The sequence below is a fragment of the Pelodiscus sinensis genome, chromosome 14, assembly GCF_049634645.1.
Source record: "Pelodiscus sinensis isolate JC-2024 chromosome 14, ASM4963464v1, whole genome shotgun sequence".
Classification (NCBI taxonomy): Eukaryota; Metazoa; Chordata; order Testudines; family Trionychidae; genus Pelodiscus; species Pelodiscus sinensis.
The window spans coordinates 19,514,597-19,539,270 of record NC_134724.1 but is presented as its reverse complement, the minus strand read 5'-3'; the positions used below and the strand labels follow the sequence as shown (position 1 = coordinate 19,539,270).

Genomic DNA, 24,674 nt, shown 5'->3' with positions numbered 1-24,674 from the left:
TCCTCTTCCACTCATATTAGATTATATGTGGTTGGAGGTTTATTTTCTCGGTATCTGTAGATTAATAGGTGTAATACAGTAAGTGTAGATTTTGGCTGGATAACTTCTCATTGGCAAAAGGTTCTAGGGAGACTCTGTAGGCATCTGTATATTTAAAAAAATAATTTTTGTTGTTCTCACTAGAGAAAATGGTCCTTGGAAAATGAGATGTTCTTTCTCCATAGATTTTGTTTCAGTAGAAGAGTGTAAAGGCCTGGGAGGAAGTATGGTCCTATGGTTAAGACCTTGGACTGGGACTTAGGGACCTGTTCTTTAAAACCTTCAGGGTATGTCTACACTACCCTCCTAGTTCGCACTAGGAGGGTAATGTAGGCATACCGCACTTGCAAATGAAGCCCGGGATTTGAATTTCCCGGGCTTCATTTGCATAAGCGGGGAGCCGCCATTTTTAAAACCCCGCTGGTTCGAACCCCGTGCAGCGCGGTTACACGGGGCTCGAACTAGGTAGTTCGGAATCCTAGTCCGAACTACCTAGTTCGAGCCCTGTGTAGCCGCGCTGCACGGGGTTCGAACCAGCGGGGTTTTAAAAATGGCGGCTCCCCGCTTATGCAAATGAAGCCCGGGAAATTCAAATCCCGGGCTTCATTTGCAAGTGCGGTATGCCTACATTACCCTCCTAGTGCGAACTAGGAGGGTAGTGTAGACATACCCTCAGAGATTTTTTAACCTCCTTTGGTAACTTATTTCAGTGCTTAACTACTCTTACGGTTAGACATCAGGAAAATCTTCCTAACTTAAATCTCCCTGGGTACGTCTACACTAGCCCCCTCGTTCAAACTAGGGAGGCTAATGAGGACGACCGAAATTGCTAATGAAGCATGGGATTTAAATATCCCACGCTTAATTAGCATATTCCTGGCTGGTCGCCATTTTGGAAACTGACTAGCCCGAAGTAACTGCACACGGCAGAGAAGTGCAAGTCCTAGATGAAACCCCTTAGTTTGAATTAACAGTTAAACCTAATTTAATATGCTTCATTAGCAATTTTGGTCGCTCTCATTAGCCTCCCTAGTTCGAACTAGGGGGCTAGTGTAGACATACCCCCTTACTGCAATATAAGCTTATTGTCCTGTTCCCAAAGGTTAAGAAGAATAATGTATCACCCTCTTCTTTAGAATGATCTTTTTCGTACTTGAAGTCCCTAAGCCTACTCCTGAGTCTTCTCTTGACTAAACTAACCCAATTTTTTTCAATCTCTTCTTGTAAGTAATTTATGTTGCTTTCCTCTGGACTTTCTCCAACTTTCCCACATTGTTCATGAACTGGCCATGGGGGGAGTGGGGCTGGTGGGGGAGATCCGGGGGGAACCGGCTGGTGGGGAGCAGGGCTGGTTGGAGGAGATTGGGGGAGGGAACCAGCTGGTGGTGAACAGGGCTGGCTGGGAGGAGGTCGGGGGGAGTGGGGCTGGCAGGGGAGATTGGGGGAACCAGCTGGTGGGGAGCAGGACTGGTCGGGAGAGGGTTGTGGGGAGCAGGGCTGGCCAGGGGAGATGTGGGGGGAGGGGAGGAACCAGCCGTCAGGGAGTAGGGCTGGCCGGGAGGTTGGGGCGAGCGGGGCTGGAGGGGGCGATCGGGGGGAACTGGCCAGTGGGGAGCAGAGCTGGTCTAGAAGGGGAGAGGGGGAGCAGTGCTGGCTGGGGGAGATCGGGGGCGGGGGAGAACTGGCCAGTGGGGAGCAGGGCTGGCTGGGAGGAAATTGGGGGAAGCGGGGATGGCTGGGGGGAACTAGCTGGCAGGGAGCGGGGCTGGCCGGGCGGGAAGAGCGGGGGAAGAACCAGCTGGTGGGAAGTGAGGCAGGCCCGGGCACATGCAGATCCCGGGGCGCTGCCCGTCCTGTGCACAGTCACAGCGAGCACATGGGTGAGTCCGGTCCCAGTGAATCCATCCCACCCCAGCCCAGCCTCCCTCCTCCACTGCGTAGTTGCATGAGTGTGTCTACCAGCCAGCGAGTATGCAACTACGTACTGATACTCATGATAATAATAAAACGTATTTAATTAGAAAATATCAGACATTTATATGTCCGGTATTTTATCAATTTGTTTCCCGGACAGAAAGCTCAAATACCAGACTGTCTGGTTCAAAACTGGACACCTGGCAACCCTACATACAAGTATGGAACTCTGGGCGGAAGGTGCAGGGCTGAAGGCTAGCTTCCACCAGCCAGCCCTTCAACGCTGCACAGCGTGTGGTGCCTGGGGCTCTGGCTGCTGCCATGGTGGAAGTAGCAGTGGTGACCAGGAGCCTTCCAGGCCCTATTAAATTGCCAGGCCCTAGAGCAGCTGCCTCTTTTGACACCTTCCCAACCATCAGTTGCTCTTGGGAGGGAAGGAAGTGCCAGATCCTACCAGCATAGCTGCAGATTGCGTGGGGGGGTGGAAGAGGCAGTGATGTTAAAATGCTGTTGCCATTCGCTATTTATGGGCTGGTACTGACAGCCACTTCTTACCGGTGTGCTGTATCAGTCAGTACCATTCCACTTTTACATATGACTATTTATTTCTCTCTCAATGTAGTACTTCATATTTGTTCTTATTGAAATCCATTCTGGTTTATTTTCAGACCATTTCTCCGGTTTGTCAAAATTATTTTGAATTCTAATCCTGTTGTCCAAAGTGCTTTCAACCCCTCTCAGCTTGTTATCAGTGTGTTTTGTGAGGATAAAACTATTAACCACTGAGACACTGAAATACTGTGGGATGAGTCTTGAGGTGGCCAGGATTACTTACAGCTGCCATAAAAATGTTTATCTAGTCTGCACAAATGCCGTGTTCACAAAATGTTTGCCAGATTTGTATGTCTGTGACAGCTTCCCCCTCGCTATGCTGCAATCTCCTAATTTTTAAGGGATTCATATGCACAGCAGGAAACTATGTGAATGGTGGATGTAAACTTTAAACATTTATAACACTCGGGCCCTATTGGCAGGACGGGGTGGGCAGGAGGGTCATTTGGCCCCAGCCTTAGCAGACAAAGGGACCTCAAATGTTGACATTTTTCTACCAAGTCATTTCCATTTATTATACCATTTTATAACAACAAAAACAGCGAGATATCTGCAAAAAATTGATTTACATCATTGTGGGACCTTGGGCATTTGCCAGTTTCAGTCACATCTGAATTTTCATCTGCATGACTGGAGTAGCTTCTGTGATTAGTGAGTCTGTTATGAAACACTGTTTACAGTCTTTGCATAGTTTAGAGCAGAGGTGCGCAATTATTTTTGCCCACGGGCCACTTCAAAATTTTTTGAAGTAGCCCTGGGCCACTCTGGAAGGGGCGGGGCCTAAACAGGAAGGGGCGGGGCTACCCCACTCCCAGACCATGATTGGTCGGGGGGGGGGGAAGTCCCTTTGCCCCCCTTCCCACTAAGCACCCATGCCCTGGAAGAGGCTTGGCCCGCTCCCCCACCTCCAGGCCAATCAGCTCCTAGGGGTGGGGGAACGTGGGAAGCCTCCTCTCACTGTGCGAGGAGCTCGTGGCACTTTGAAGTGCCGTGGGCTCCTCGCAGGGCCGGGGTAGGGTGAAGGAAGCTTCATGCAGCTCCCCTGCTCCCAGGCCCTGATTGGCCTGGGAGTGGGGGAGTGCATGAAGCCTCCTCCACTCTCCCCCCGCCCTGCGAGCAGCATGCAGTGTTCCAAAGCACCACATACTTCTGGCATGGCAGGAGGAGGCTTCATGTGCTTCTCCACTCCCAGGCCCTAATTGGCCTGGGGGCAGGCAAGCAGCAGGGCCTCCATGGGCCAGATCCACCCGCTTAGCGGGCCAGATCCGTCCCATAGACGCCTTTTGCCCTCCCTTGGTTTAGAGGTTTTGGAAGTCATAATTATTTCTGTTACTGTAAAGTGATTTTTGCATGGTCTGAGGGTGAGAGTAACCTTTAAGTTAGATGTTTCTCTGCATAGGAGATTTTCATATTCCTGTTTTTTCTTATGTGTCTTCATATGCAATAATTGTATGAGGCTCATCTGTAAGTGACCTCTTCGTCCAGTTTTAGGTTCACCTTTAAAGGCTTTTTTTGTGATAAATGTTTAATTCTAGTTGTTTAATAAACTTTATATCTAATCTGGGAATAGCCTCATGTTCATAATAATGCACCAGTTATTAGAGGAATTTAATAACGGGATCATGTTAACCGATGAAATTTCAAGACTTTGAATTAAGGCTATAAAGCTGTAGTAAATAACACCCCCAAACTGTTATAATATTGAGAAGTATTTACAATTTTGTATAGCCTTTAGTGAATTAATTTGTTACTGTGATTTAAAGGAACCCCTTTATAAAAATGAAGTGAAGATTTGAAAGTGTTGCATATAAGAGATGTCAAAAGCAACAGAGCGAAGCAGCTGTTTAGAGTTTAAAGCCAACAACATAATTTTTCGTTGTAAAGACGCCTCAGCCAATAGACGGTGACTATACTGACAGTGACACTTCCAGTTCTGATGATGAAAACTTTGTACCCACCAATGATGTTTCAATGCCGCTGCCTCAAAATGGAGGAGGTTATTAATCAAGACATAGAAATGCCAACAGTAGCAATAGATGCAGAACCGATGCTCAATTTAGAGACTGTGTGGCAGAAAAGGAGGACCTGGGAGATGGTGCACAGCAGAAGCAAAAACTTATGACTAGCACAGGTCTCAGTGTAACAATAGTGGCATCAGAACCTGATATTGGACTTCTTGATAACAATGTTGCTCAAATGCAGTCATTTCTCAAAGTTAGTTGTTTTCAGATTCCAAGTAATATACCGAAAGTCATGCTTTTCCCATGCGTCTGCTGACAAAAACTCTTCTAGATGGAGAGATCTACACAAGAGACTGGCTCTGCTGGAGGATGGAAAAGCAGGCTTTGTACTGTGTACCCGGTTTCATTTTTAACAGTAATACTTCAAATGCATCAGTACTGTCTGATCCATCTGGTTGGAGATTCAGTAGAGGTCGGAGGAAGTTGAACGACCAAATACCTGCAAAGAAACTTCAGTATCCCATAAAGATAACTGTTACATGGAAATCAGCTAATAGAGCAGCACTAGTTGACAGTTCAATTAAAAACTTACTACTAAGTGAAATAAATACAGAAACTGATAACTGGAAAAAACTCCTTGAGCACATATTCAACATCATTCTTTTTCTTTCTGAATGAGGATTGACTTTGTTTGGTTCTAGTCAACGTATCGGTGACCCTACAAACGGAAATTTTCTTGGTATACTTGAGCTTCTTAGCAAGTATGACCCACTTTTAGCAGGCCAGGCTAAGCATGTTCGTGAATCACAAGAGAGTGGAAAATGCATGCAAGTCTTTTATCTGCCTACCAGAATACAAAATGAGTTTGAGCTATGTGGGACATTTGTGCAAACAGTTCTTGAAGAGATACAACATGCAAAGTACTTTTCAATTATTATTGATGCAACTCCAGACTCTTCTCAAAGAACAGATGACCTTGGTTATGTTAATTGCAGGAAGTTCAAAGGTTTCAATTGAAGAATGATTCATTTTGTTTGATAGTTACACCAAAAAAAGGAAAAGAAATTGCTGCTTGTGTATTAGAAATTCTTGGAGGCTTCAAATTAAATTTTCAAGTCTGCATTGGCCAAGCCTATGATAGTGGATCCAATATGGATGGGAAGTACAACAGAGTAAAAACAGACTTTCAGGAGCAAAATCCAAACTTATTTTCTCCAGTTGTGGCAACCACACACTAAATCTTGTCTGCATTAATTGTGCTGAATCATGCTAGGAAGCAATCGCATACTTTGGAACAATCCGGCTATTGTACAACCTATTCAGTAAGAACAGTGTTCCCTCTAAGCTGTGCAGCAGCACAGTTTCACAGGTGATTGATTAGCCCCACCTAATCAGAGGCTCAGGGCTGACTGACTGGGCAGGGCTGATTAATCACCTGTGAAGCTCTGCTGCCATACAGTTTAGAGGGAACACTGAGTAGGAGTTCTCAAAAGTGTGAAATTCCAAAGCAGCATCTGCCTGTTTCCCTTCATGGCATGTTGATAACGAGATGGTCAGCATGAATTGATGATGTTAAACCAGTTGCACAGCTTTTGGACTCTGGAAGAAATGCTTTAAGTGAGCTTGAATCTCTTACTCTCACAGCACAGGCTCACACAGAGCTTAAGTCAATTCAGAAGTATACATCCACATTTGAATGCATTTCAATGTTGCTCGTGTGGATGAAGCGGCTAAAAATGATCCACGAAACTAATCTTGTAATTGAAGCACACCGTGCCACATTAGATGTTGAGAGATAATATTGAACAACTTCTTAAAGATATTCTAAAGATTCATGATCAATTGGATGCAATCCTTTGAGTCCAAAGCAGTAGCACAGAGTATTGACATTTCATCTAGGTTTTCCGCCAGTCACAGCCTACCTTCTCAGTCTGATGCAGAAAGGTAATAGAGTCAATTTGTTATTGACTCCATCAAATCTGATCTTACACATCGATTGGAGTCACTGACAAATGTGTACCCTTTTTGGATTCTTTCGGGAGTTCAGAGAACTAAGTGATGAAGATCTATATTCAGCAGCTGAACAGTTTCAACAAAGGTACAACAATGAATTTTGAAGAGATCTGTGATGATCATCTTCCTGAAACGTATATACTACACCAACTTTAAATTTGAGCTACACAAATTGTGTATCTTACTTTGACCTTTGGTGCAGTGTAGATGCACCCTGAAAGACCTGATTACACTCACAACTCGGGGACAATAAAAGGGCTGCAATCAAGGTGACAAGAAAAAAGGTTGAACTTGTGGTTGATCACCAGACTGAAAACCAGTCTGGAATCTAGTCCCACTATTGTCATGTACTACCTCGGTAACTGAAGGCATGTTGCTTAAATTCTTTGTGTGTCAGTTTCAACATGTATAAAGTGGTGATAGTAATAGCTATTTCACAGGAATGTTGAGAGGCTCTTACCCGAACATGCAAAAGGCATTATGATACCAGATGGCTTTAGAAATGCAAATGATCACAGAATTTGATGTCTGTGCACAGCTATTTCCAGTTTTAGGACATCTTTTTAGACTAGACATTTTCTAAAAACGACCTGGTCTCTAAAATTAGGGCTACCAAGATGTTTAAATCCCTAGGCCAGAACTCCCACACGTGGGCATGTTTCCAAAGGAAGCAGTTGTGAGTGACCATGCATTCCCCTTACAGATCATGAACTAGCTAAAGATGATGATAAACATATGCATTTATGATTTCTAGAAATGGAACTTTTAAGGCATGCAGTAGGTGTGGTAACTGAGTTTGGGAGCTGAATCTAATCTGATGCAAGCTGCAGTGTGGCAGGCCTGCAGGTGTATGTTAAAAATTCCCAGAAAATCCTTATAGCAGAGAAAATTTGCAATGAGGTGAGATCTGGAACTGTCTCCCTTACGTTGTGTAGGTGGCAAAAAACTGCAGTATGACCTCCAGTTATTTTGGGTCAATGTTACTGCTACATCCCCAGTAGTATATGTCCTTCCATTGATTCTCACCAGAATTACTGCAGGGATAAATTTGGCCCTTTTCTTTAAGATCTGATTTTAAAAGGTGCCAAGTGACAATGTAAGAGCCAGGATTTTCAGACAGTGCTTAACCAGAATCTGTCTAAGATAATGTATATAGGGTATCTGTCTCAGGTTGTTGCTCTCCTTCACAATTCTGCAGTTTTTGGCAGAGGCAGAAACAGAACTTTTGAAAGGTGACTCATTCTCTGAAATCGCAGAGTGCCATCAGTACATACTTACTTTCTGACTTCAGAAGAGGATATATCACTTCTCAGTCTGGCTTCTGAGATAGTGAAGGGGGGAAGAAACCACATGAAAGTAAATTATTAATCAAAGCCTATAACTTCATCCATTTCAGCACTGGCAGTTTCATTTTGCTTTCTAGAAATCTCTTCTAAAGAAAATCATGATAAGTTTTTAAAAAAGAAAACAGGTCAAATGTTGCTGTCATATGGTACAAGTCCAAAGTAAATTGCACAGATGTCACTAGTGGAGTGTGTTGTAAACACAGGGAAAAATCTGCACACAACCTCACTCAGAACAGAATTTACTAGCTTCTCTTTTTTCAATAGCTAAATATTCTCCACTTACTAAAAAGTTAAGCAAAAATAATAAGACCATAGCTGATTTAAGCTAGATAGTGGTGCAAAAAGTATGAAATGTAGCAAAGCCAAACAAAATAGCAGCAAAACTTGGCATTTTCCTCACCATCCCAGCTACCCAACACACATAGGCTATGGCTAAATTCTGCCATCAGTTACAACGTTGCAACTCAATGGAATTGATTCCCTCTTATTATGTAATTTATGGTGATGCTAGCCTGCATCTCCATGCCTCTCTCCTTAGTGTTTCATTTCCCCTTTTTATTACATTAATGGTACACAGTTGGAAATACTGGCAAAGAAACACAAGTGATGTTGATTTTCAGCTTTACAGTAAAAAAAGATCAACTCAAAGTTGACTGAAGGGACTCTGAAGGCTATTTTTTCTCTGTGATTGAGCGGAAAGAAAAGGTTATTTTTATTGAAGCCTTAATTTTAATGCACCATCAAAATAAATTAGTTTGACATTCATTGTACCGTCACTAGTTCTAATGCACTCATATTAAATGATATTGGCCTTTCTTTTACAAGAGTTCTATGTAATTCAAATGAAATTGTGCCACATATTCAGATGAATATTGGAGACTAAGAGCTCAATGGGTCATGCTCCATTTTATTATCAAATTAAAGATGTTCCAGAGTTACTTAAAACCTAACTCTACTCCTTGCAGTTGCTTGGAAACATCCTCTGGAATGTTGCCAAGGTTATCACTCAGGCTACTGAATTAGACAAATACAAAATAAACTGGGAGAAATCTCAATTTGAGGAAAATGCAACAGAAGTCCCCCGTGCTAAATGTAAATGTCTCTAGTGGATGCTTTTGCTAGTCAGAATTGTGGAGTACAACTGACTTCTTACTTTACATATTTGCTTTGTTCCTCTGAAGACAGTTTATAGTGTAGCTTTTGCCAGGTTCAAGAGTTAGCTATAAGCAGTGCTCCTTCTAAGATTTTCCAACCATAAGCGGAGTGAGTTTTGGCTTGTGCACCAATATTGAGGTCATTTGTGCTGGTTTGGATGTGTGCCACCATGGCACCCAATTTCTTAAGACACAAACGTTCCTGGCCTACAGAGCAGAACCACCCCACCCCGTCTTCCACCATGCAGCATGTCCCGTTCCAAACTGCCAGAGCGGACCCTGCCCTCCCCAGGCAATGCAGCAGGTCTAGGGTTACCAGATGGTTTAAAAAAATACCAGACACACTTGAGCTCAGACTGGGGGAGGGAGGCAGGGGAACCGGCCAGAAGGGGAGCGGGGCTGGCTGGGAGGGAGTTGGGGGGAGTAGGGCTGGCCGGAGGAAACTCGGGGGGAACCAGCCGGTGAGAAGCAGGGCTGGCCGGGAGGGGTTGGGGGGAGTGGGGCTGGCCGGAGGAGATGGGGGGGGGAGGGAGGAACCGGCTGGCAGGGAGTGAGACTGGCCGTGGGGGAAGAGCGGGGCGGGGGGGAGAGAACCAGCTGGCGAGGAGTGGGGCTGGCCCGGGCACATGCAGATGCTGTCTGTCCCACGCACTCTCTCGGCATGGCGCATGGGCAAGTCTGGCCCCAGGGATTCCATCCTGCCCTGCCTCCACCCCTTTCCTCCCTCCTCTCTATTGCGTAGTTGCATACTGCCTGCCTGGTAGACACGCTCATGCAGCATAAGGCAGTACGCAACTATATACTGATCTTCATGATAATAAAAACGTAATTAAAAATACCAGGCATTTATATGTCCGGTATTTTCTCAATTTGTTTCCCGGACAGAAAGCTCAAATACTGGACTGTCTGGTTCAAACCCGGACATCTGGCAACCCTAGGCAAGTCCCATTCCTGGCTACCAGAGCAGACATCTGCCACTCCCACCATGCGGCAGGTCCCATTCCCAGTTGCTGCCCTATTTTGTGTTTGTTTGTTTTGGGGTTTGTTTGTTTTTTGTTTGTTTTTGTTTTCCCAGTATTCACTGCACATTAAAAGCTTAGATGAATTCATTTAGAAAAATTCATTGAAGCTGTTTGCAAGAATGACTCAAAATAACATGTCATTTTAAAGTCTTAATTAATGAAGGACAATGACAAATATTGTACAATTGTTGTCAGCCTCCACAAAAATGTCTAATACCCGATTGAATGCTACTTCTCTGTGGCTGCACAGAGATGGAGGAGTAAACAAGAATCTTTCCTACCTCCACCACTAGTCCCACAGCACAAGAGCAGTACACCACCTCAGGGACTGCTTGCTCCTGGACCCATTTCCCTCCTTCCTGAAAGCAGGATATCAAAAAGGAGGCAAAGAGATGTCGAAACAGAACCCTGGCTGAGCAATCCAGGTAAATAAGATGAAATTCAATAAGGGCAAATTCAAAGTACTCCACTTTCTTTGCCTGCAGTCCCCCATGCCCTGGGCTCAAGCTGCTCAGGCCAGGTTTACAGTATAGCTGAAGGTTGGCTTAAGGTATGTAATTCCAGCTACATAAAAAACACAGCTGAATCAGTGCTCCGTAAGCTGGGCTGTGATGCCATTCTCACAGCCGGAGGTCAACAGGAGAAATGCACCTGTTGACTTCACTTACTCCTCGCAAGGAGTAGGAGTTAATGGCGTTGATGAGGGCGCCCTCAGCATATGATTTAGCAAGTCTTTACTAGACCCAATTTCTTAAACTGTGTTCAAGACAGTCGGAGGTGTGCCGCAGAGAACAGAATTCAAAATGGCCACCCTTAAAGGGACAGGCAACTTTTTTTTTGCTCAGTAACTTTCCCCGTTTCTCCCCCCCCCACACACACTTTTTTTTGGTGTTCCTCATAAAAAAAATTGTTTAGTGTTCCTCAGTCTTAAAGTTTAAGAAATGCTGCACTAAACCAAACAGTTGATTTTCTCTATAGTCTAGATGTGGCCTAAGTCGTCCTCCTTGTAGTTGTTTCTTTTTCTGGCTGCAGGTGTTGCCTGCTGGTTACTGCAGCGTCCTAATGCTCCTCTACCTCACAAGTGCCACTCCAGCAGACAGTCTGCAAAGGACAGCCTGATCTGGCCTCACCCCACCCTTCCATGCTTTGACCTTGGTGGGACAGACCCTTCCTTTTTCTGGTGGTGAGACTATGCACTAGCCTAGGGGACCCCCTTCTAGCACAAGTGGGTGACAACAGCCAGTCTCCGTCAGGGCCCCTCGCTCATATCCTAAAATTGGTGTCCCCCAGTGCCCAACATCTCCTCCTTCCTCTGCACTTTCTCTCCTCTCCCAGCAATGTGTGTTGGTATGGGTTGGGGGTCCCTTGCCACAAGGCTCCAGGCCAGAGGAAAGCCTTTATCTTCGTGAGCCTCAGGGGTCCTCCTTGCCTTTTTCAGCTCTCCAGTAGTAGGCTCCAGCCCTGGGGTTCCCTTCCCCAAAGTACCAGGACCTAGAGACCCACAGCTCCACTGCCACCCTCCAAGACTGGCAAATTAAAGAAAAACCACAGAGGGTTTCCACCATTTTATGAGCTTTAAAACTCAACCTTTCTAAATGCTCTGAAATCTGAATAGTTCCTCTGATTGATTAGGAATCTGCCTCCTGGGGATGCAGAGTAGCACCGGAGATTCAAATTTGGGTCATTTGACCAAAGGACCCCTGAGTTACAGGCTGCTCCCCAAACCTGTCTCCTGTTCTGGTAAACAGAGAGTGAAGTTCTATGTCTGGTTTTTTCAGTCAGACATCAGTGAGATAGATGGTGAGAACTCACCCCAGTCAGTTAACATAACTAAGGATAAGCCAATCACAACCCCATTAACAAAAAGTTTTGCAACAGATGCCGGTAGGGTGCTACAATTTGTGAATCATGGGTGCTGGCAATTTGATTTTTTGACCTCCTTGGGGTGAGGAGAGGAATTAGGCATGTGGGTGCTTCCTGAGCAGGGACTAGTATTAGGTGTCAGAGTGGAGAAATTAGAGGGAGAGTGGTGTGGGGCAAGGGAAGAGGGTATTGTGGGAATGGGGGATAAATGGGGATGGCTGGGAAGGGAGAAAGATTGGGGGTTCAGGTGAGGAAGACACAGCACCACCCAACTCTTCCAGTGCACCTCCAGACCTCTGTACTCATGTCTGCACTGTGCTGCTCCTCCAGACTACAAGGCACCCCAACTCTAGACTCCAGCACACATCCCTCATTTTTTGAGGAAGACAGGATCTTTCGAAAAAGGGTTTATTTTAGAAAGATCTGTGTCTAGACTGCTGTTTTTCAAAAAACCTCCATTAAAAAAAAAAAAGCAGTGGCCATGTTTATGCTACTGAAGCACAGGATATTTAAATCCCTGCTTCATCAGCAATTTCAACATGCCTAACTTACATCTTTCTGTAGATAGAGAGGTGTAGTCTAGACACAACCCCTGAGAGAACAAGTAATGCCTAGCCCTTTGGTTTCTTAAAATACTTGACTGTGCCTCCCCAAGCACAAGAAAAGCTGTAGCTTCAAGTGAGTGAAGTTTTTCCAAATTCAAAATTATTAAGTATCAGAGGGGTAGCCATGTTAGTCTGAATCTGCAAAAGCGGTGAGGAGTCCCATGGCACCTTATAGACTAACCGAAGTGTTGGAGCATAAGTTTTTGTGGGCAAAGACCCACTTCGTCAGATGTAAATTATTAAGAACCATCTACAGCCAACTATGTCTCAAGAGAGGCTGGATGAACTTGCTATTCTGCCCATTGTGAAGGAAGTAGCATCAAATCTGAATTACCATGATCTGAATGGCAGAATTTGCTGTAAGAAAGTTCAGGAAGATGGATTTCAGAATGTAAGCGGTGTGACACTGATCTAATGAGCAAGGGTTTTTTAATTATATGAACTTCATTATAATTATATAAAAGTTACAATATAACAACTTGATAACACCCAGCTATATAATTATACATATTTAACCTGCAGACAGCAGCTGCCCATAAAGTTCACAGTAACCAGATTTTACTTGTATAAAAAAAAATACTAAGGGGGGGGGCCATCCAGGTGATTTGCTCCAGGCCCCACATCCCCCTAGAGACAGCCCTCTTTCCAGTTCTATAATTCTATGTCTGGAACCATCCACACTTATGCTTAAGAATCACAAGCCAAGCATATATGTGTGCATGTAATAAAGTTGAGACAGTTGAACCACTGGCTTGCTTTGAGGTGTAGCAATAAAATAAAGAAAGATGAAGCAGTGACTTCGTCATCTCAGTAGCAGTCATGCTTCCCAGCTGAGGTTGGACCAGGGACAGTGATGCAAACAACACGCTTTATTTGTCTGTTTTTCTTTTGTTACTGAACTGTGCTGTGGAATGAATAGTCCCCTCAACAGTCACAGTAAAGATTGAGGCTGGAGGTTTTCTTTTTGTTAAAATAATAAATGAGAATTGTAATTAGCCTTAGGGCAGCTTCTGTACAAAGCGCAAGCATCCTAGGTTCCTTTCGGATTGACCGAGGGCCTCATCCAACTCCCATTAAAGCTAGTGGTGCTGTGAGACTGCCATTGACTTCACTGGGAGTTGCATTGGGCTACTGTCAGAATGGCTCAGCTGGATTTTTACTTTCAGAATCTTTTTGCCTATAAAACAATTTACTGCATGGTAAACTCAATTATTTTGTAAAAGGGCACAAGAGCAGAAAGAAGCACTACTTTATTGTTCGAACATTGCATGCTTGAACTGCAAGGTTATTTTGGGATTCTGAAAAAGGTCAGCCATTTTAAAAAGAAACGCCAAAGTAACTTTAAGCACTTGCAAGCAAAAGAGACAAGGAAGTCTTGATAATTCAAAGGGAGGGTTGGTTCTTTCACTCTAGCAGAATAGGTCATTGCCTAGGGCAACAAAATATTAGTGTCCATATAGAATGTACAGTAACAATATGAGTAACTGAGTGGTTAGGTAAGGGATGAATGTTTTACTAATCCCCTAAAGGCAGCAGAAATCCTAATGCCAGCCCTCTTTAAAAAGTAAGAAATTACACCTAGGTACATAATTACTGCTACCTCAACCAAAATAATGGGTAATGAAAATCATTTGGGAAGGGGAATTAATAAAATGCATGAGGTAAATAAATGTTGAAACACTTTTAATCCCGCATTATGGATTAAACCACATAAAACCATTTCTTGATGTTTTTAGAAGAGCAATATAAAGTTTGCCGGATAGCTTGTCAACCGATTATAAATTTTTCATGCACACAAAATTAATTTGCTGCTTGTTGCTGAACAGAATATTGGGATAGTTCTGGGGGAGTAGTGTTTGAATAAAGAAAGAAATTAATTCAAAATCTTTCAAAACTAATCTTTTTTTCCATTCCAAATTAATTAATTCACTGTATTTACTTGTAAATAGCTGCTACAATTGAATTTGGCTAGGCTCTATAGCCGTGGTCCCCAACACGGTGCCCGCGGGCGCCATGGCACCCGCGGCGGCATTTGAATGCGCTCGCCAGGTGCTCGGGGCTGGCCTGGCCCCAGGCACATAGCGCACGGGCGCTTGCGGGGAGGGGCGCTCGGCAGGGGGGGGCGCGCGCCGGCCCCGGGCGCGCAGCGCTCGGCGGGGGGGGCGCGCACGTGTCCCTGCCCCCTGGCGCCCGGCAGGCGAACAGCCACGCCCCCTGGTGCCCGACAACCTGAAAAGGTTGGGGACCACTGCTCTATAGAATCAAAGACACTAAAAGACTGTACTAGGAATCAGACAAAGTAGCATGGACATGTTTTTGACAGTTTTGCATGGTGAAAGTGTGGCACTTCATCTGGGTATACTATACCTGACAATTTTGGAGACATTTATTCAACAGTATCACTTAAATGGATGAGATAAAGTTACCCCTTTGAGGTGCAGATTTATCAAGAAGTTTGTCTCAAATTAAAAGCATACCAGCGGCACAAGTTCACTTACACGATGACTTTCAAAATTAAAAATGTCACTCCTGATTATTTGCAATGTTGAAAAAACCTCCATGTTTTCTGTTCTGGAGTACAGACTAAATTAGGCCTTGTCTAAGCAAGGAAATTCATAAGCTCTGAGTGGAGAGGTGGAGGATAGTGTTAGAAATGTATTATCTGGTCCACAGTAGTCCTCCCACCATTGTTGTTATCAATAGAACTGTACAGATAAAGAAGAACAGCACATAAGGCATATAGGGCTCAATCCTGCTGTCTGTTATGCCATATTTACTCTGGAATTACTCCTCTGACCTTAGAGAAATTGATCCTGCTTTACTTTGACATTATGGGAAACAATTAAACTAGCTCTGCCCCCTCACCCTAGTGGGAGAAATAATTTGCTCATTCAGCTTTTATTCAGTCCTTACTCAGGCAAAGCTCCCCCTGAAGTCAGTAAGATGTGGAAAAAAAAATAGTGTGGAGGGACATTAGGGTCTGGACATGCTGGCATTGGAACATGTCTGACAAATCATGCAAAGGAAGAAAGAGTGAGCGAGCAAAGGCTTTAGGGGGTGGTCCAATATTCCCCTGTTTCTTTTTATATTTTTCTTCCTTTTAGCTGCACTATTTAGACCAGAGTGGATTTTAAATGGCTTTTTGATATTCTGTGAAAACAGTCCAGTAAATAGGAATCTCCCTGCTCATGAGTATCACAGCAGGGAAACTGGGTTTTCATGAATATTGCCACATGGTTTGGTGTATTCAGGGATCATATAGGATGCAAATATTTTAAGTATTTTAGTTGCCCATTACTCACATGGGCCCTGATACAGATGCTATGTAATATTTCAACATTTAAACTAGTTTTTTTTATTAATAAATAAAAGCCAGCTTATAAAGAAAAATATTGCAGGTTAACATTCCTAATCACAACTCTGAAGTGTCCACGTGAGACTTAATGCTACACGTAGTATTTTTGATAGATACTCAGCAATACACTGGTGCATCACTATGGCCTTGATTCGGCAAGATGCTAAAAAGTGATGTGCTTAGCTGAAATCTTGTGCCTCGCCCTACTGACATCAATGGGCTTAAAGTTAGGCTATGTCTGGATCATGATTTCTCTGCTCGTGTAGCTATATTCAATCTAGCTCTCACTGAGGACAAACAGCAATGTAGTGGCATTTGCACATGGCAACTACAGTGAGCGGCATGAGTAAAGTCATGCTGTGTACAGACCTGCCTGAAACCAGTGACTATGTACTCAACATGGCAAAGCAATATTTCCATTGGCACTGCTAGTGAAATTACAGCTATCAATAAAAACAAGTCCTTGTATGTGTATGTGAGCTCTGAATCACACACCTAGCTTGTGCTGTCGTTATAGCCTTGTCATACACCTTGCTGAAATGGGGGACCGGACCTTTAGCATTCGGTAGTGTTTTAATTAAAATGTGAAGTAGACCCTAGTAGCCACCCTGTCCTAATAAAATATGTTGCTGCCGTGTTATGGCCATGTTGGTTCCAGGATACAAGAGAGACAAGGTGGGTGAGGTAATATTTTCCATTGATGCAGGAGAGAAATTTTCAAGCTTGCATAGAGCACTTCAAGGTCTACCAAAATTGTGACTTGACATCCGCTCGTTTTTTCTAAGACAAAACAGAGAATAAATATGCAGTAGATGGAGGAGGAATTGATAGCTGCCCTGTGCCAGTGACAGAAATGTAGAAATGCTGTTCAGGTAAGGGAATATTAATTTATTTTAAGCACCAACATAAAGGAGATAAACATCTCAAAAGCAGGGGTTTAAGTTACTGTTGTGCCCAATTATTTTTACTATGCAGAAAAAGTATAGGTGTTTTGAATCAGTAAAAAATATCAGAGAGGTAGCCGTGTTAGTTTGAATCTGCAAAAGCGACGAGGAGTCCTGTGGCACCTTATAGGCTAACAAATTTATTGGAGCATAAGCTTTCATGGGCAAAGTCCCACTTCATCAGATGCATGTGGTGGAAATTCCAGAGGCAGGTATAAATATACAGGCATAAGAAAAGGGTACTAATCAAGAGTAAGGCTAGAGATAATGAGGTCAATTCAGTCAATCATGTGCCAGCAAGGCCCCTCTGCTATATACATCGGCCAAACTGGACAATCCCTACGTAAAAGAATAAAAAGACACAAATCAGATCTCAGGAATGATAATATACAAAAACCCTGTAGGAGAACACTTTAATCTCCCTGGACCCACAGTAGCAGATTTAAAGGTAGCCATCCTTCAACAAAAAAACTTCAAGAACAGACTTCAAAGAGAAACTGCTGAGCTACAGCTCATCTACAAATTTGACATCAGTTTAGGATTAAACAAAGACTGTGAATGGCTAGCCAACTACAAAAGCAGTTTCTCCTCTCTTGGTGTTCACACCTCCACATCAGCTGCTAGAAGTGGGCCTCATCCTCCTGGACTGAATTGACCTCGTTTTCTCTAGCCTTACTCTTGATTTGGTACTCTTTTCTTATGCCTGTATATTTAGTAAAAAATATGTATCCTAATTTATGAAAGACAAGAATAAAAAAAATTTTAACCCAGTCTATAAGAGGCTACAATGTCAGAATAAAACTCTGTGTAGCAGAGATGAAATAGAAATAAACTCGGCTAAAGCTCTAACAATAGACAGTAGTCAACTACTATGACTCTATTCTTGATTTTTGTGGTTGTATAACCACATGCAAGTACACAGTACTTTGCAATGCACACAGAAAGTAAAATCCCTTCTGCAAAAAGCTTACAGTTTAAAGAATATTAATATAATAACTGGAACAACAACACCCCAGACATGGGAAAATAGGGAAACATTGGTGAGAACACATGAAGGCTACATCTATACTGCAGAGGTTTTGCGCAAAAACTTGCAGAGCGGCCAAACTACAAGCGTGTTCTTGCACAAGAAAAAGTAAAGTCGTAAGAACACAGGGCTTTTTGTGCAAGAGTTATTCTTCTTTGTATGACGAATAAGCCTTTTTGTGCAAGAGCTTATGCGCAAAAGGCATGTGTGGACGGGCAACAGGGGTTTCTTCCACAAGAAACCCCTAAGGTTAAAATGGCCATCAGAGCTTTCTTGCGCAAGAGAGCGTCCACACTGCCATGGACGCTTTTGCATAAAAGCACGTATCTTGCACAAAAGCACATGGTAGTGCAGATGCACTCTTGCATAATAATGTTTTGTGCAAGAGTTCTTGCGCAAAAACTTCTTGCACAAGAAGCCTGCAGTGTATACAGGCAGTCCCCGGGTTACGTACAAGATAGGGACTGTAGGTTTGTTCTTAAGTTGAATCTGTATGTAAGTCGGAACTGGCATCCAGATTCAGCCGTTGCTGAAACTGATCAGTGGCTGATTCCAGGAAGCCCGGGGCAGGGGCTTCCTGTAGTCAGCCACTGGTCAGTTTCAGCAGCGGCTGACTTGGGGACGCCTGGGGCAGAGCAGCTGGGGTGCTGCTGGGTTGGTCCAGTAGCGCCGCCGCTCCTCGGCGCTACTGGACCAACCCAGCAGCACCCAAGCTGCTCTGCCCCAGGCGTTCTGATTCAGCCGCTGCTGAAACTGACCAGCAGTGGCTGAATCAGGACGCCTGGGGCAGAGCAGCTGGGGTGCTGCCGGGTTGGTCCAGTAGCGCCCAGAGCGGCGCTACAGGACCAACTGGCAGCGTCCCAGCTGCTGTACCACAGGTGTCTGGAGCAAAGCCGCGGAGCACTGGGGCAGCGGGACAGCCCAGACGCGCCGTGGCTGTCCTGCTGCACTCAGGCTCCGCCGCTTTGCTCTGCTTTGCTCCCCGTCCCCCTGGTCTGCAGACCAGAAGGACGGGGAGCAAAGCAGCTGAACACGCGGGCAGCAGATAGCCCAGACGCGCGTCTGGGCTGTCTGCTGCCCGCTGTTCCGCCGCTTTGCTCCCCGTCCCCCTGGAGACCAGGGAGAGGGCCCCGTTCGTAACTGCGGATCCGACATAAGTCGGATCCGCGTAACTCGGGGACTGCCTGTACTTAGCCGAAGACTTTGCAGATAGTACATTTTAAGGTGGCGTTTTGGGTCTGATCCATTGTATAAGAGGCAGCATGGAAGGAGATCATGAGCAGTTAGAACAGGGGATCTGAAGGTAGTGGTGAATGTGATGAGAGCAGAGACTTAGGTAGGGAGAGATTTGTAAAGAGACTAGAAGATAACAAAAGGGAACTGAAACTGATAATTTACTAAGAGATGCCTCCAGAATGATCAGACACACATGTATGTTCATGCAGTCTAACCTTCTCTACCCAGTTGTTGAACAAGCTACAACTTTCTGGACCTGGTCTCCCCAGGATCTGAACCCTCAGTTGATAAACCTTCTGACCAATATCCCCAAAACCCCACACTGCATATTCTCTGAAAAGTAACTGATCCTGACATCCTTTCATCCTAATGAGTGAATTTGCAACACCATGCATTGCTTCTCCAGGTCTCAGTGAGGAGTAATCTGGTCACCCTTTCAGCAGAATGTGTAATGTAGACATGTTCCTTAAATATTCTTTGCACTGAAGAATAAGCTTATTCTAGGTACTCTTGGGCTACGTCTACACTGCAGGCTTCTTATGCAAGAAGCCTTTTACTCAAGAGTTTTCGCAAAGACTGCTTGCGCAAGAGTACATCCAAACCTCAAAGTGCATTGGGAAAGTGATGTGCTTTTTCACAAGAGTGTCCACACTGCACGGATGCTCTTGTGCAAGAAACCTCTGACAGCCATTCACAGAATGGCCATCAGAGCATCTATGCTTTTTCCCATAGGGGTTTCTTGCTCATGAAATCCCTCTGGAGCGTCCACACTTGCCTTTTTGTGAAATAGTTGAAGTGCAAAAGGGAGTTATGCCTCGTAGAAGGAGGTTTACCTACACCAGCAAAAGCCCTCTGTTCTGCCGTTTTACTGCTGATTTACTTGCGCAAAAGCGCATGAGAGGTGTGGACGCTCCACAGGTTTTTGCACAAAAACGGCCATTTTTGTGCAAAAACCTTGCAGTGTAGAAGTAGCCTTGGAGTAAAATTAAATCTCTTCAGGAACCTCTGAATACTGGTTTGTTCCTGTCCATAGTCACAAGCTTCAAGCTAGCTGCTGAGAGCCTTCTCAAATGCAGGGAGATGAAGGTCAAGCAAGAGTTGGAGGAGTTACAAAGATGAAGAGTTCTTGTGTGTATGGGGAGGGGAACAGAGTGCAATGCAAGTACTCCCCTTAAATAAATGAATGTTGAGGTTTGTGTTATATCACCAAACCAGCCTCTCAGTTTTGTTAAAGGACACAAAAGAGGATGTCAGAAGAAAGAACCTACATAAGTACAAAGTACATCTTGAAAAGATATTGTTTGTTTTAAGGCCACGTTGAGAGTTAGAACCTGCAATTGTGTCCTTGCCCACTCCGTTTTTGCTTCAGTAGTTGCTCTAGTTTACAGTAAAAGGAAATATTTAATACGAACACATTTACTCTGTGATGTGGAGTCCTTAAGGAGGGACTCAAGTCAGGGAGCTGGGAATGAGGGGTGTAGGAGTTGGGGGAGTGAGGAAGGGCTCTGCGCAGGGGACTTTGTGTGTATGTACATGTATGTGGAATGTGTGTGTAAAAGGATAGGCAGGGAAGGCAGGGTGGGGAAAACTCATATCAGGACTGCTTGCTCTTCCCTTCCCTGTTCTGGTTAGGGAGCGAGAGCAAATTGCACAGATTGTCTTCTCCCCACGCTCCCCATCCACAGTGAGAAATGCAGCAAACTGTGCACTTTGTGCTCCCTGAAGAACGGAATGTCCATGTACGAATTTGCAGGCGAGGGCAGCTTCATCCCTTCCACACTCTGCCCTTCCTAAAGGGCCCCTGGGTATGGGAGGCTTAGGGCCTGGGCAGTCCCAAACGGGATTGTCCTGCCTGGTGATTGTCTCTTTTCTATATGGTTTTATGAGAAGTAATCCCATTCCAGGCACATCCTATTTTCCTGGCTTGACCAAACCATTGTATTGGTTTAAGTTATGATAAGAGGAAGCTGCATACCTAATTTGGTGGCCCTAGTTCTTACCATTTAGGAGGAGTTCTTGAATAAACGAGACAAACTCTCTCAAATATATAGTAGATACATTATATCAGAAATCTCCAATGTAATTCCTTGCCCTGTTTTCATAAATCTAACTCTTTATGTAGAAAGCATTGACCATTTATTCTACCATAAACAAGACATTTGAAAGAAGTGCAGTAAATGTAGTGCCATGCTACGTACTTAGCATTAATCTCATTCCATTCTCATCCATCGTAATAAATGCTGTGATGTACTGCATTTCAGACATGAAGCATCTTTCTCTTCATAATCGTGCTTTACTGTCAAAGTGGGTACGGTAATATCTATTATTGGGCCAGCTTCTACTGGAGAGAAAGACAAACATTTGAGCCACACAAGTCTTCTTCAGGTCTGGCAGTTGAACCTCAAACCGTTCAAAGTTAGCTGACCCTATTGAACCTCAAATTATGTTCACGATTCAGGTGACCAGCTTAAACTTATTTTATCCAAACCAGTTAACCCAATCCTCATATTAATATTCATTAGCAGTCTCTGGTACTGCTGACAAGATCTTTGCTCTCCTACACAGCTATTAATGGCGCAGCCATGTTGCTAATATCCAGCAGTGAGAACACTGTAAAAAAACCGGAGTGGTGTTCGTTTTGTCAGCAGGAGATCACCCCTGCAGACAAAGCACTGGTTACACTAGTACTTGCCACAACGTTTTTATTGTTGGAAGGAGGGGCTGCTTAAGCACCTGTGAATGACAAAAGCTTTGTCCCTCAATTTCCAGTGTAGACAAAGCCTTAGTTAGCAGGATTCTCATTTATGTAGCTCATTTTAAAATTCTACATAAAGCCTTAGAAATGAGTCCATTCCTTTCATCTTTTGGCAGAGCAAGTGGAGCAGGTGATTCCCTTGTTGAAATGGAGGTTCAGCCTCTAGTTAGATGTCAAAATAACAATAAAACCAATGGAAGTTTCCTAGTCATGATTATGTGTATCCATTCCAGGGGCAGAAAGTGGATTGCAGCTGAGGAGGGTTCTGTACAACCTAGGAGTTGGGAATGAGATTTCAAACTGCCTTCTTGATACCCTGTTCCTGGGCCATCCCAATGCTGATTGCCAAGGATCAGCTGGATATAAAGGATCCCCAGATCCAATGCTGGACCATGAACAGTAGCCAAGAAGGGGAGAACCATATGATGTCTCTGTTCCTATAAGGATTCCCCATGCCAAGTGCATCCACTTCTGCCTTGCTATGCCAACTTTTCACCAGCAGAGTTAAATGTATATGCATGCAATGTCCAGTTCCTCAGTTACAGCACAGCTACAGTTCTTAGCAGGTAGGTTGGGTATGCAGCACTTTTATAATCAGTGAAATGGGAACTGATGGGTGTGTTTTAAAATAGTCCTATGTGATTTGTTCAATTGCACATTCATCAAGATTTTAAAGAAAAATATCCGTAATGATTTGCAAACAGTACCTATGAAATAAAAAAGTACTTCTGATTTTGGGGAGCCAGTAATTTACTGTATGCTGCTGCCCTTGGGCAGGAGGAATTTCAGACAGTCTATTATAAGCGCTAAGGGCAATGTCCTTTGACTTTTGCCATTGATTTTCACCAGAGCCAGGATTTCACCCTAAAATTAGTGCTGATTCCACTTTAGAGCAGGAAACAAATTATTTTGTTTATAAGCAGAGGGACTTCAGTTCTGTTCCTTATTACGACCATGAAGACCTGAGCGGCTACTGGTACAACTCTGCAAAGGAACAACATGCCTATGTCTGAGTATATATTTTGTGTCTGATGTGTCCGATTTATTTATTAGATTTGAGGTTTTAGACGGAGACTTTCTTTTTGGGATACCTGCCATTGAATGATGATTCAAATTATTAATTCATGTGTAGGCTTCAGTGCCAATTCTTTAGGGAAGATTTGTGCAAGTCTTGAAGGTTTCGGAATACTAAGTAGCTTTTGTTGTACTATGCATACGCTTAAGAGTAGCTTTAGCAGACAGATTGGACTAGAATGCACAGTATTGCTGTGACGTGTCACTGCCTGGTGCAAAGTGACTCACTCTATACAGAAATGCAAAATCACATTGTGTAGTCCAATATCTCCTATTTCATTCACTTATGGACAAAAAGTTCCTTTGTTCATGGTGTTGTTTTGCTTCAGTAGTCGCATGCTGTTAAAGTAATCCCATGTAGAGTACTGGACTTGTGCAGGGCTAGCCTGTTATGCACATTCCAGATAGTTGCCCTGCCAGGGAAAGGGGTTTGACACTTCGTGTCATGACCAATATTAGGACCAGCATCGAGACTGGAATCTGGGTGTCTCAGCGTTGATGGAAGCTCAGCGACTGGCCCACCCATGGTATGACTGCCATTCTCTTGGAGGCCAGTGTGCAAAAAGACAAAGCTTGATTGGAAGAAGGGATGTAAAATCCAGTTTAATTGGTTACTGGTTAACATTCCCCCACGCTCCACCCTGGCTGTGGAGAAAGGCTGCTCTAGCTGGCTCGACAGCCAGAGAAGCCTCTGTCTGCAGCATGCCACCCAGGCCAGTACCGCAACAGACAGGGGCTGCACTGGCTGGCTAGCCGGAGTAGCCCCTGCCTGCAGTAGGCCCTGCAGGACTAGAGAAGCCCCCTGTCCATGGTGGGCAAGGAGCTGCTCTAGCCTCTCTTCGTTATCTGGAACTAGTAAGCCTCACCCATTAAAGGTGAGGCTAACTGGTTAACCATTCACATCCCTAATTGGAAGATGTCCCTCTGTATCTTGAGATGGAGGCCCTGTTTAAGAGTAGGCTTTACTCTGTGCATAAGGCTGACCATTGCCACACATAAGAACTTTCAAGAGGGACTCTGTCAAGCCTTGAATGCCTATGAATTATGGACTCAGGAGTCAGCTCAGACTAGGGGAGGGTGCATCTCTGGACTTCGGATTTTTTCAGAGATCTGTAACTTTGAGGTATTTTAAGTGTAAAATGGTTGGTTAAGAAACGCCTTGATTAAGCTTGTGTTCCTTGTTTTTCTGCTATGTTCTCTCAAGAAGGGTCAAATGAATGAGCCCAGACTGCCTGCAAGCCCAGCTGTAGGCCTGAGGGAGCATGATTAAGTGACTGGGAGCTTTTGGAAGACTCATGTTAGTTTCTGTTTCTAGCACTAGTGAATTGAGGTGCCCCCATCCCAAGGAAGAGCACTAGACGAGGTCTGAGTCTTGGGTGTTTGCCTGAGAATCCAGGGCTAGAATCAGTGACTAGATTTGACCCAGACCCATGGGCTTGAAAGCATTTGGAACCCAATGATTAGGTCCACTCACAACAGAAGGGTGACTTTACTCTGGGTTACAGTACTGGTTTGTAACAAGTAAACCATTACACTCAAGTAGTCCAATTAATTCCAATGGGATTTATTGGTATGTGTGATATGACTCCACATGAGTACAGGCAGGACTGGGCAAAATATGGCCCAGGGGCCGGATCTGACCTGCCAAGCCACTGGATCTGGCCCGCGGACCCTCCTCACTGCTGGGACTCTCAGGCACATGCAGCTGCTGCAGTTTAAAACAGAGTCCCTGTGGCTCACTGCTCTGCAGGGAG

At 44.4% G+C, this 24,674-nt stretch overlaps 1 protein-coding gene across 6 annotated transcripts in view; it reads left to right on the top strand.

The window, feature by feature from the left end:
* SH3GL3 (SH3 domain containing GRB2 like 3, endophilin A3) overlaps nt 1-24,674 on the top strand; it is a 95,313-nt gene that overhangs the window by 5,454 nt on the left and 65,185 nt on the right. The window contains exon 2 of one of the 6 annotated variants that reach the window (XM_075897135.1): nt 22,080-22,412. The exons of the other annotated variants lie outside the window; for them this stretch is intronic. The gene's annotated coding sequence lies outside the window, so the exon portion shown is untranslated. The remainder of the gene's footprint in view (nt 1-22,079; nt 22,413-24,674) is intronic. 6 annotated transcript variants of the gene reach the window in all.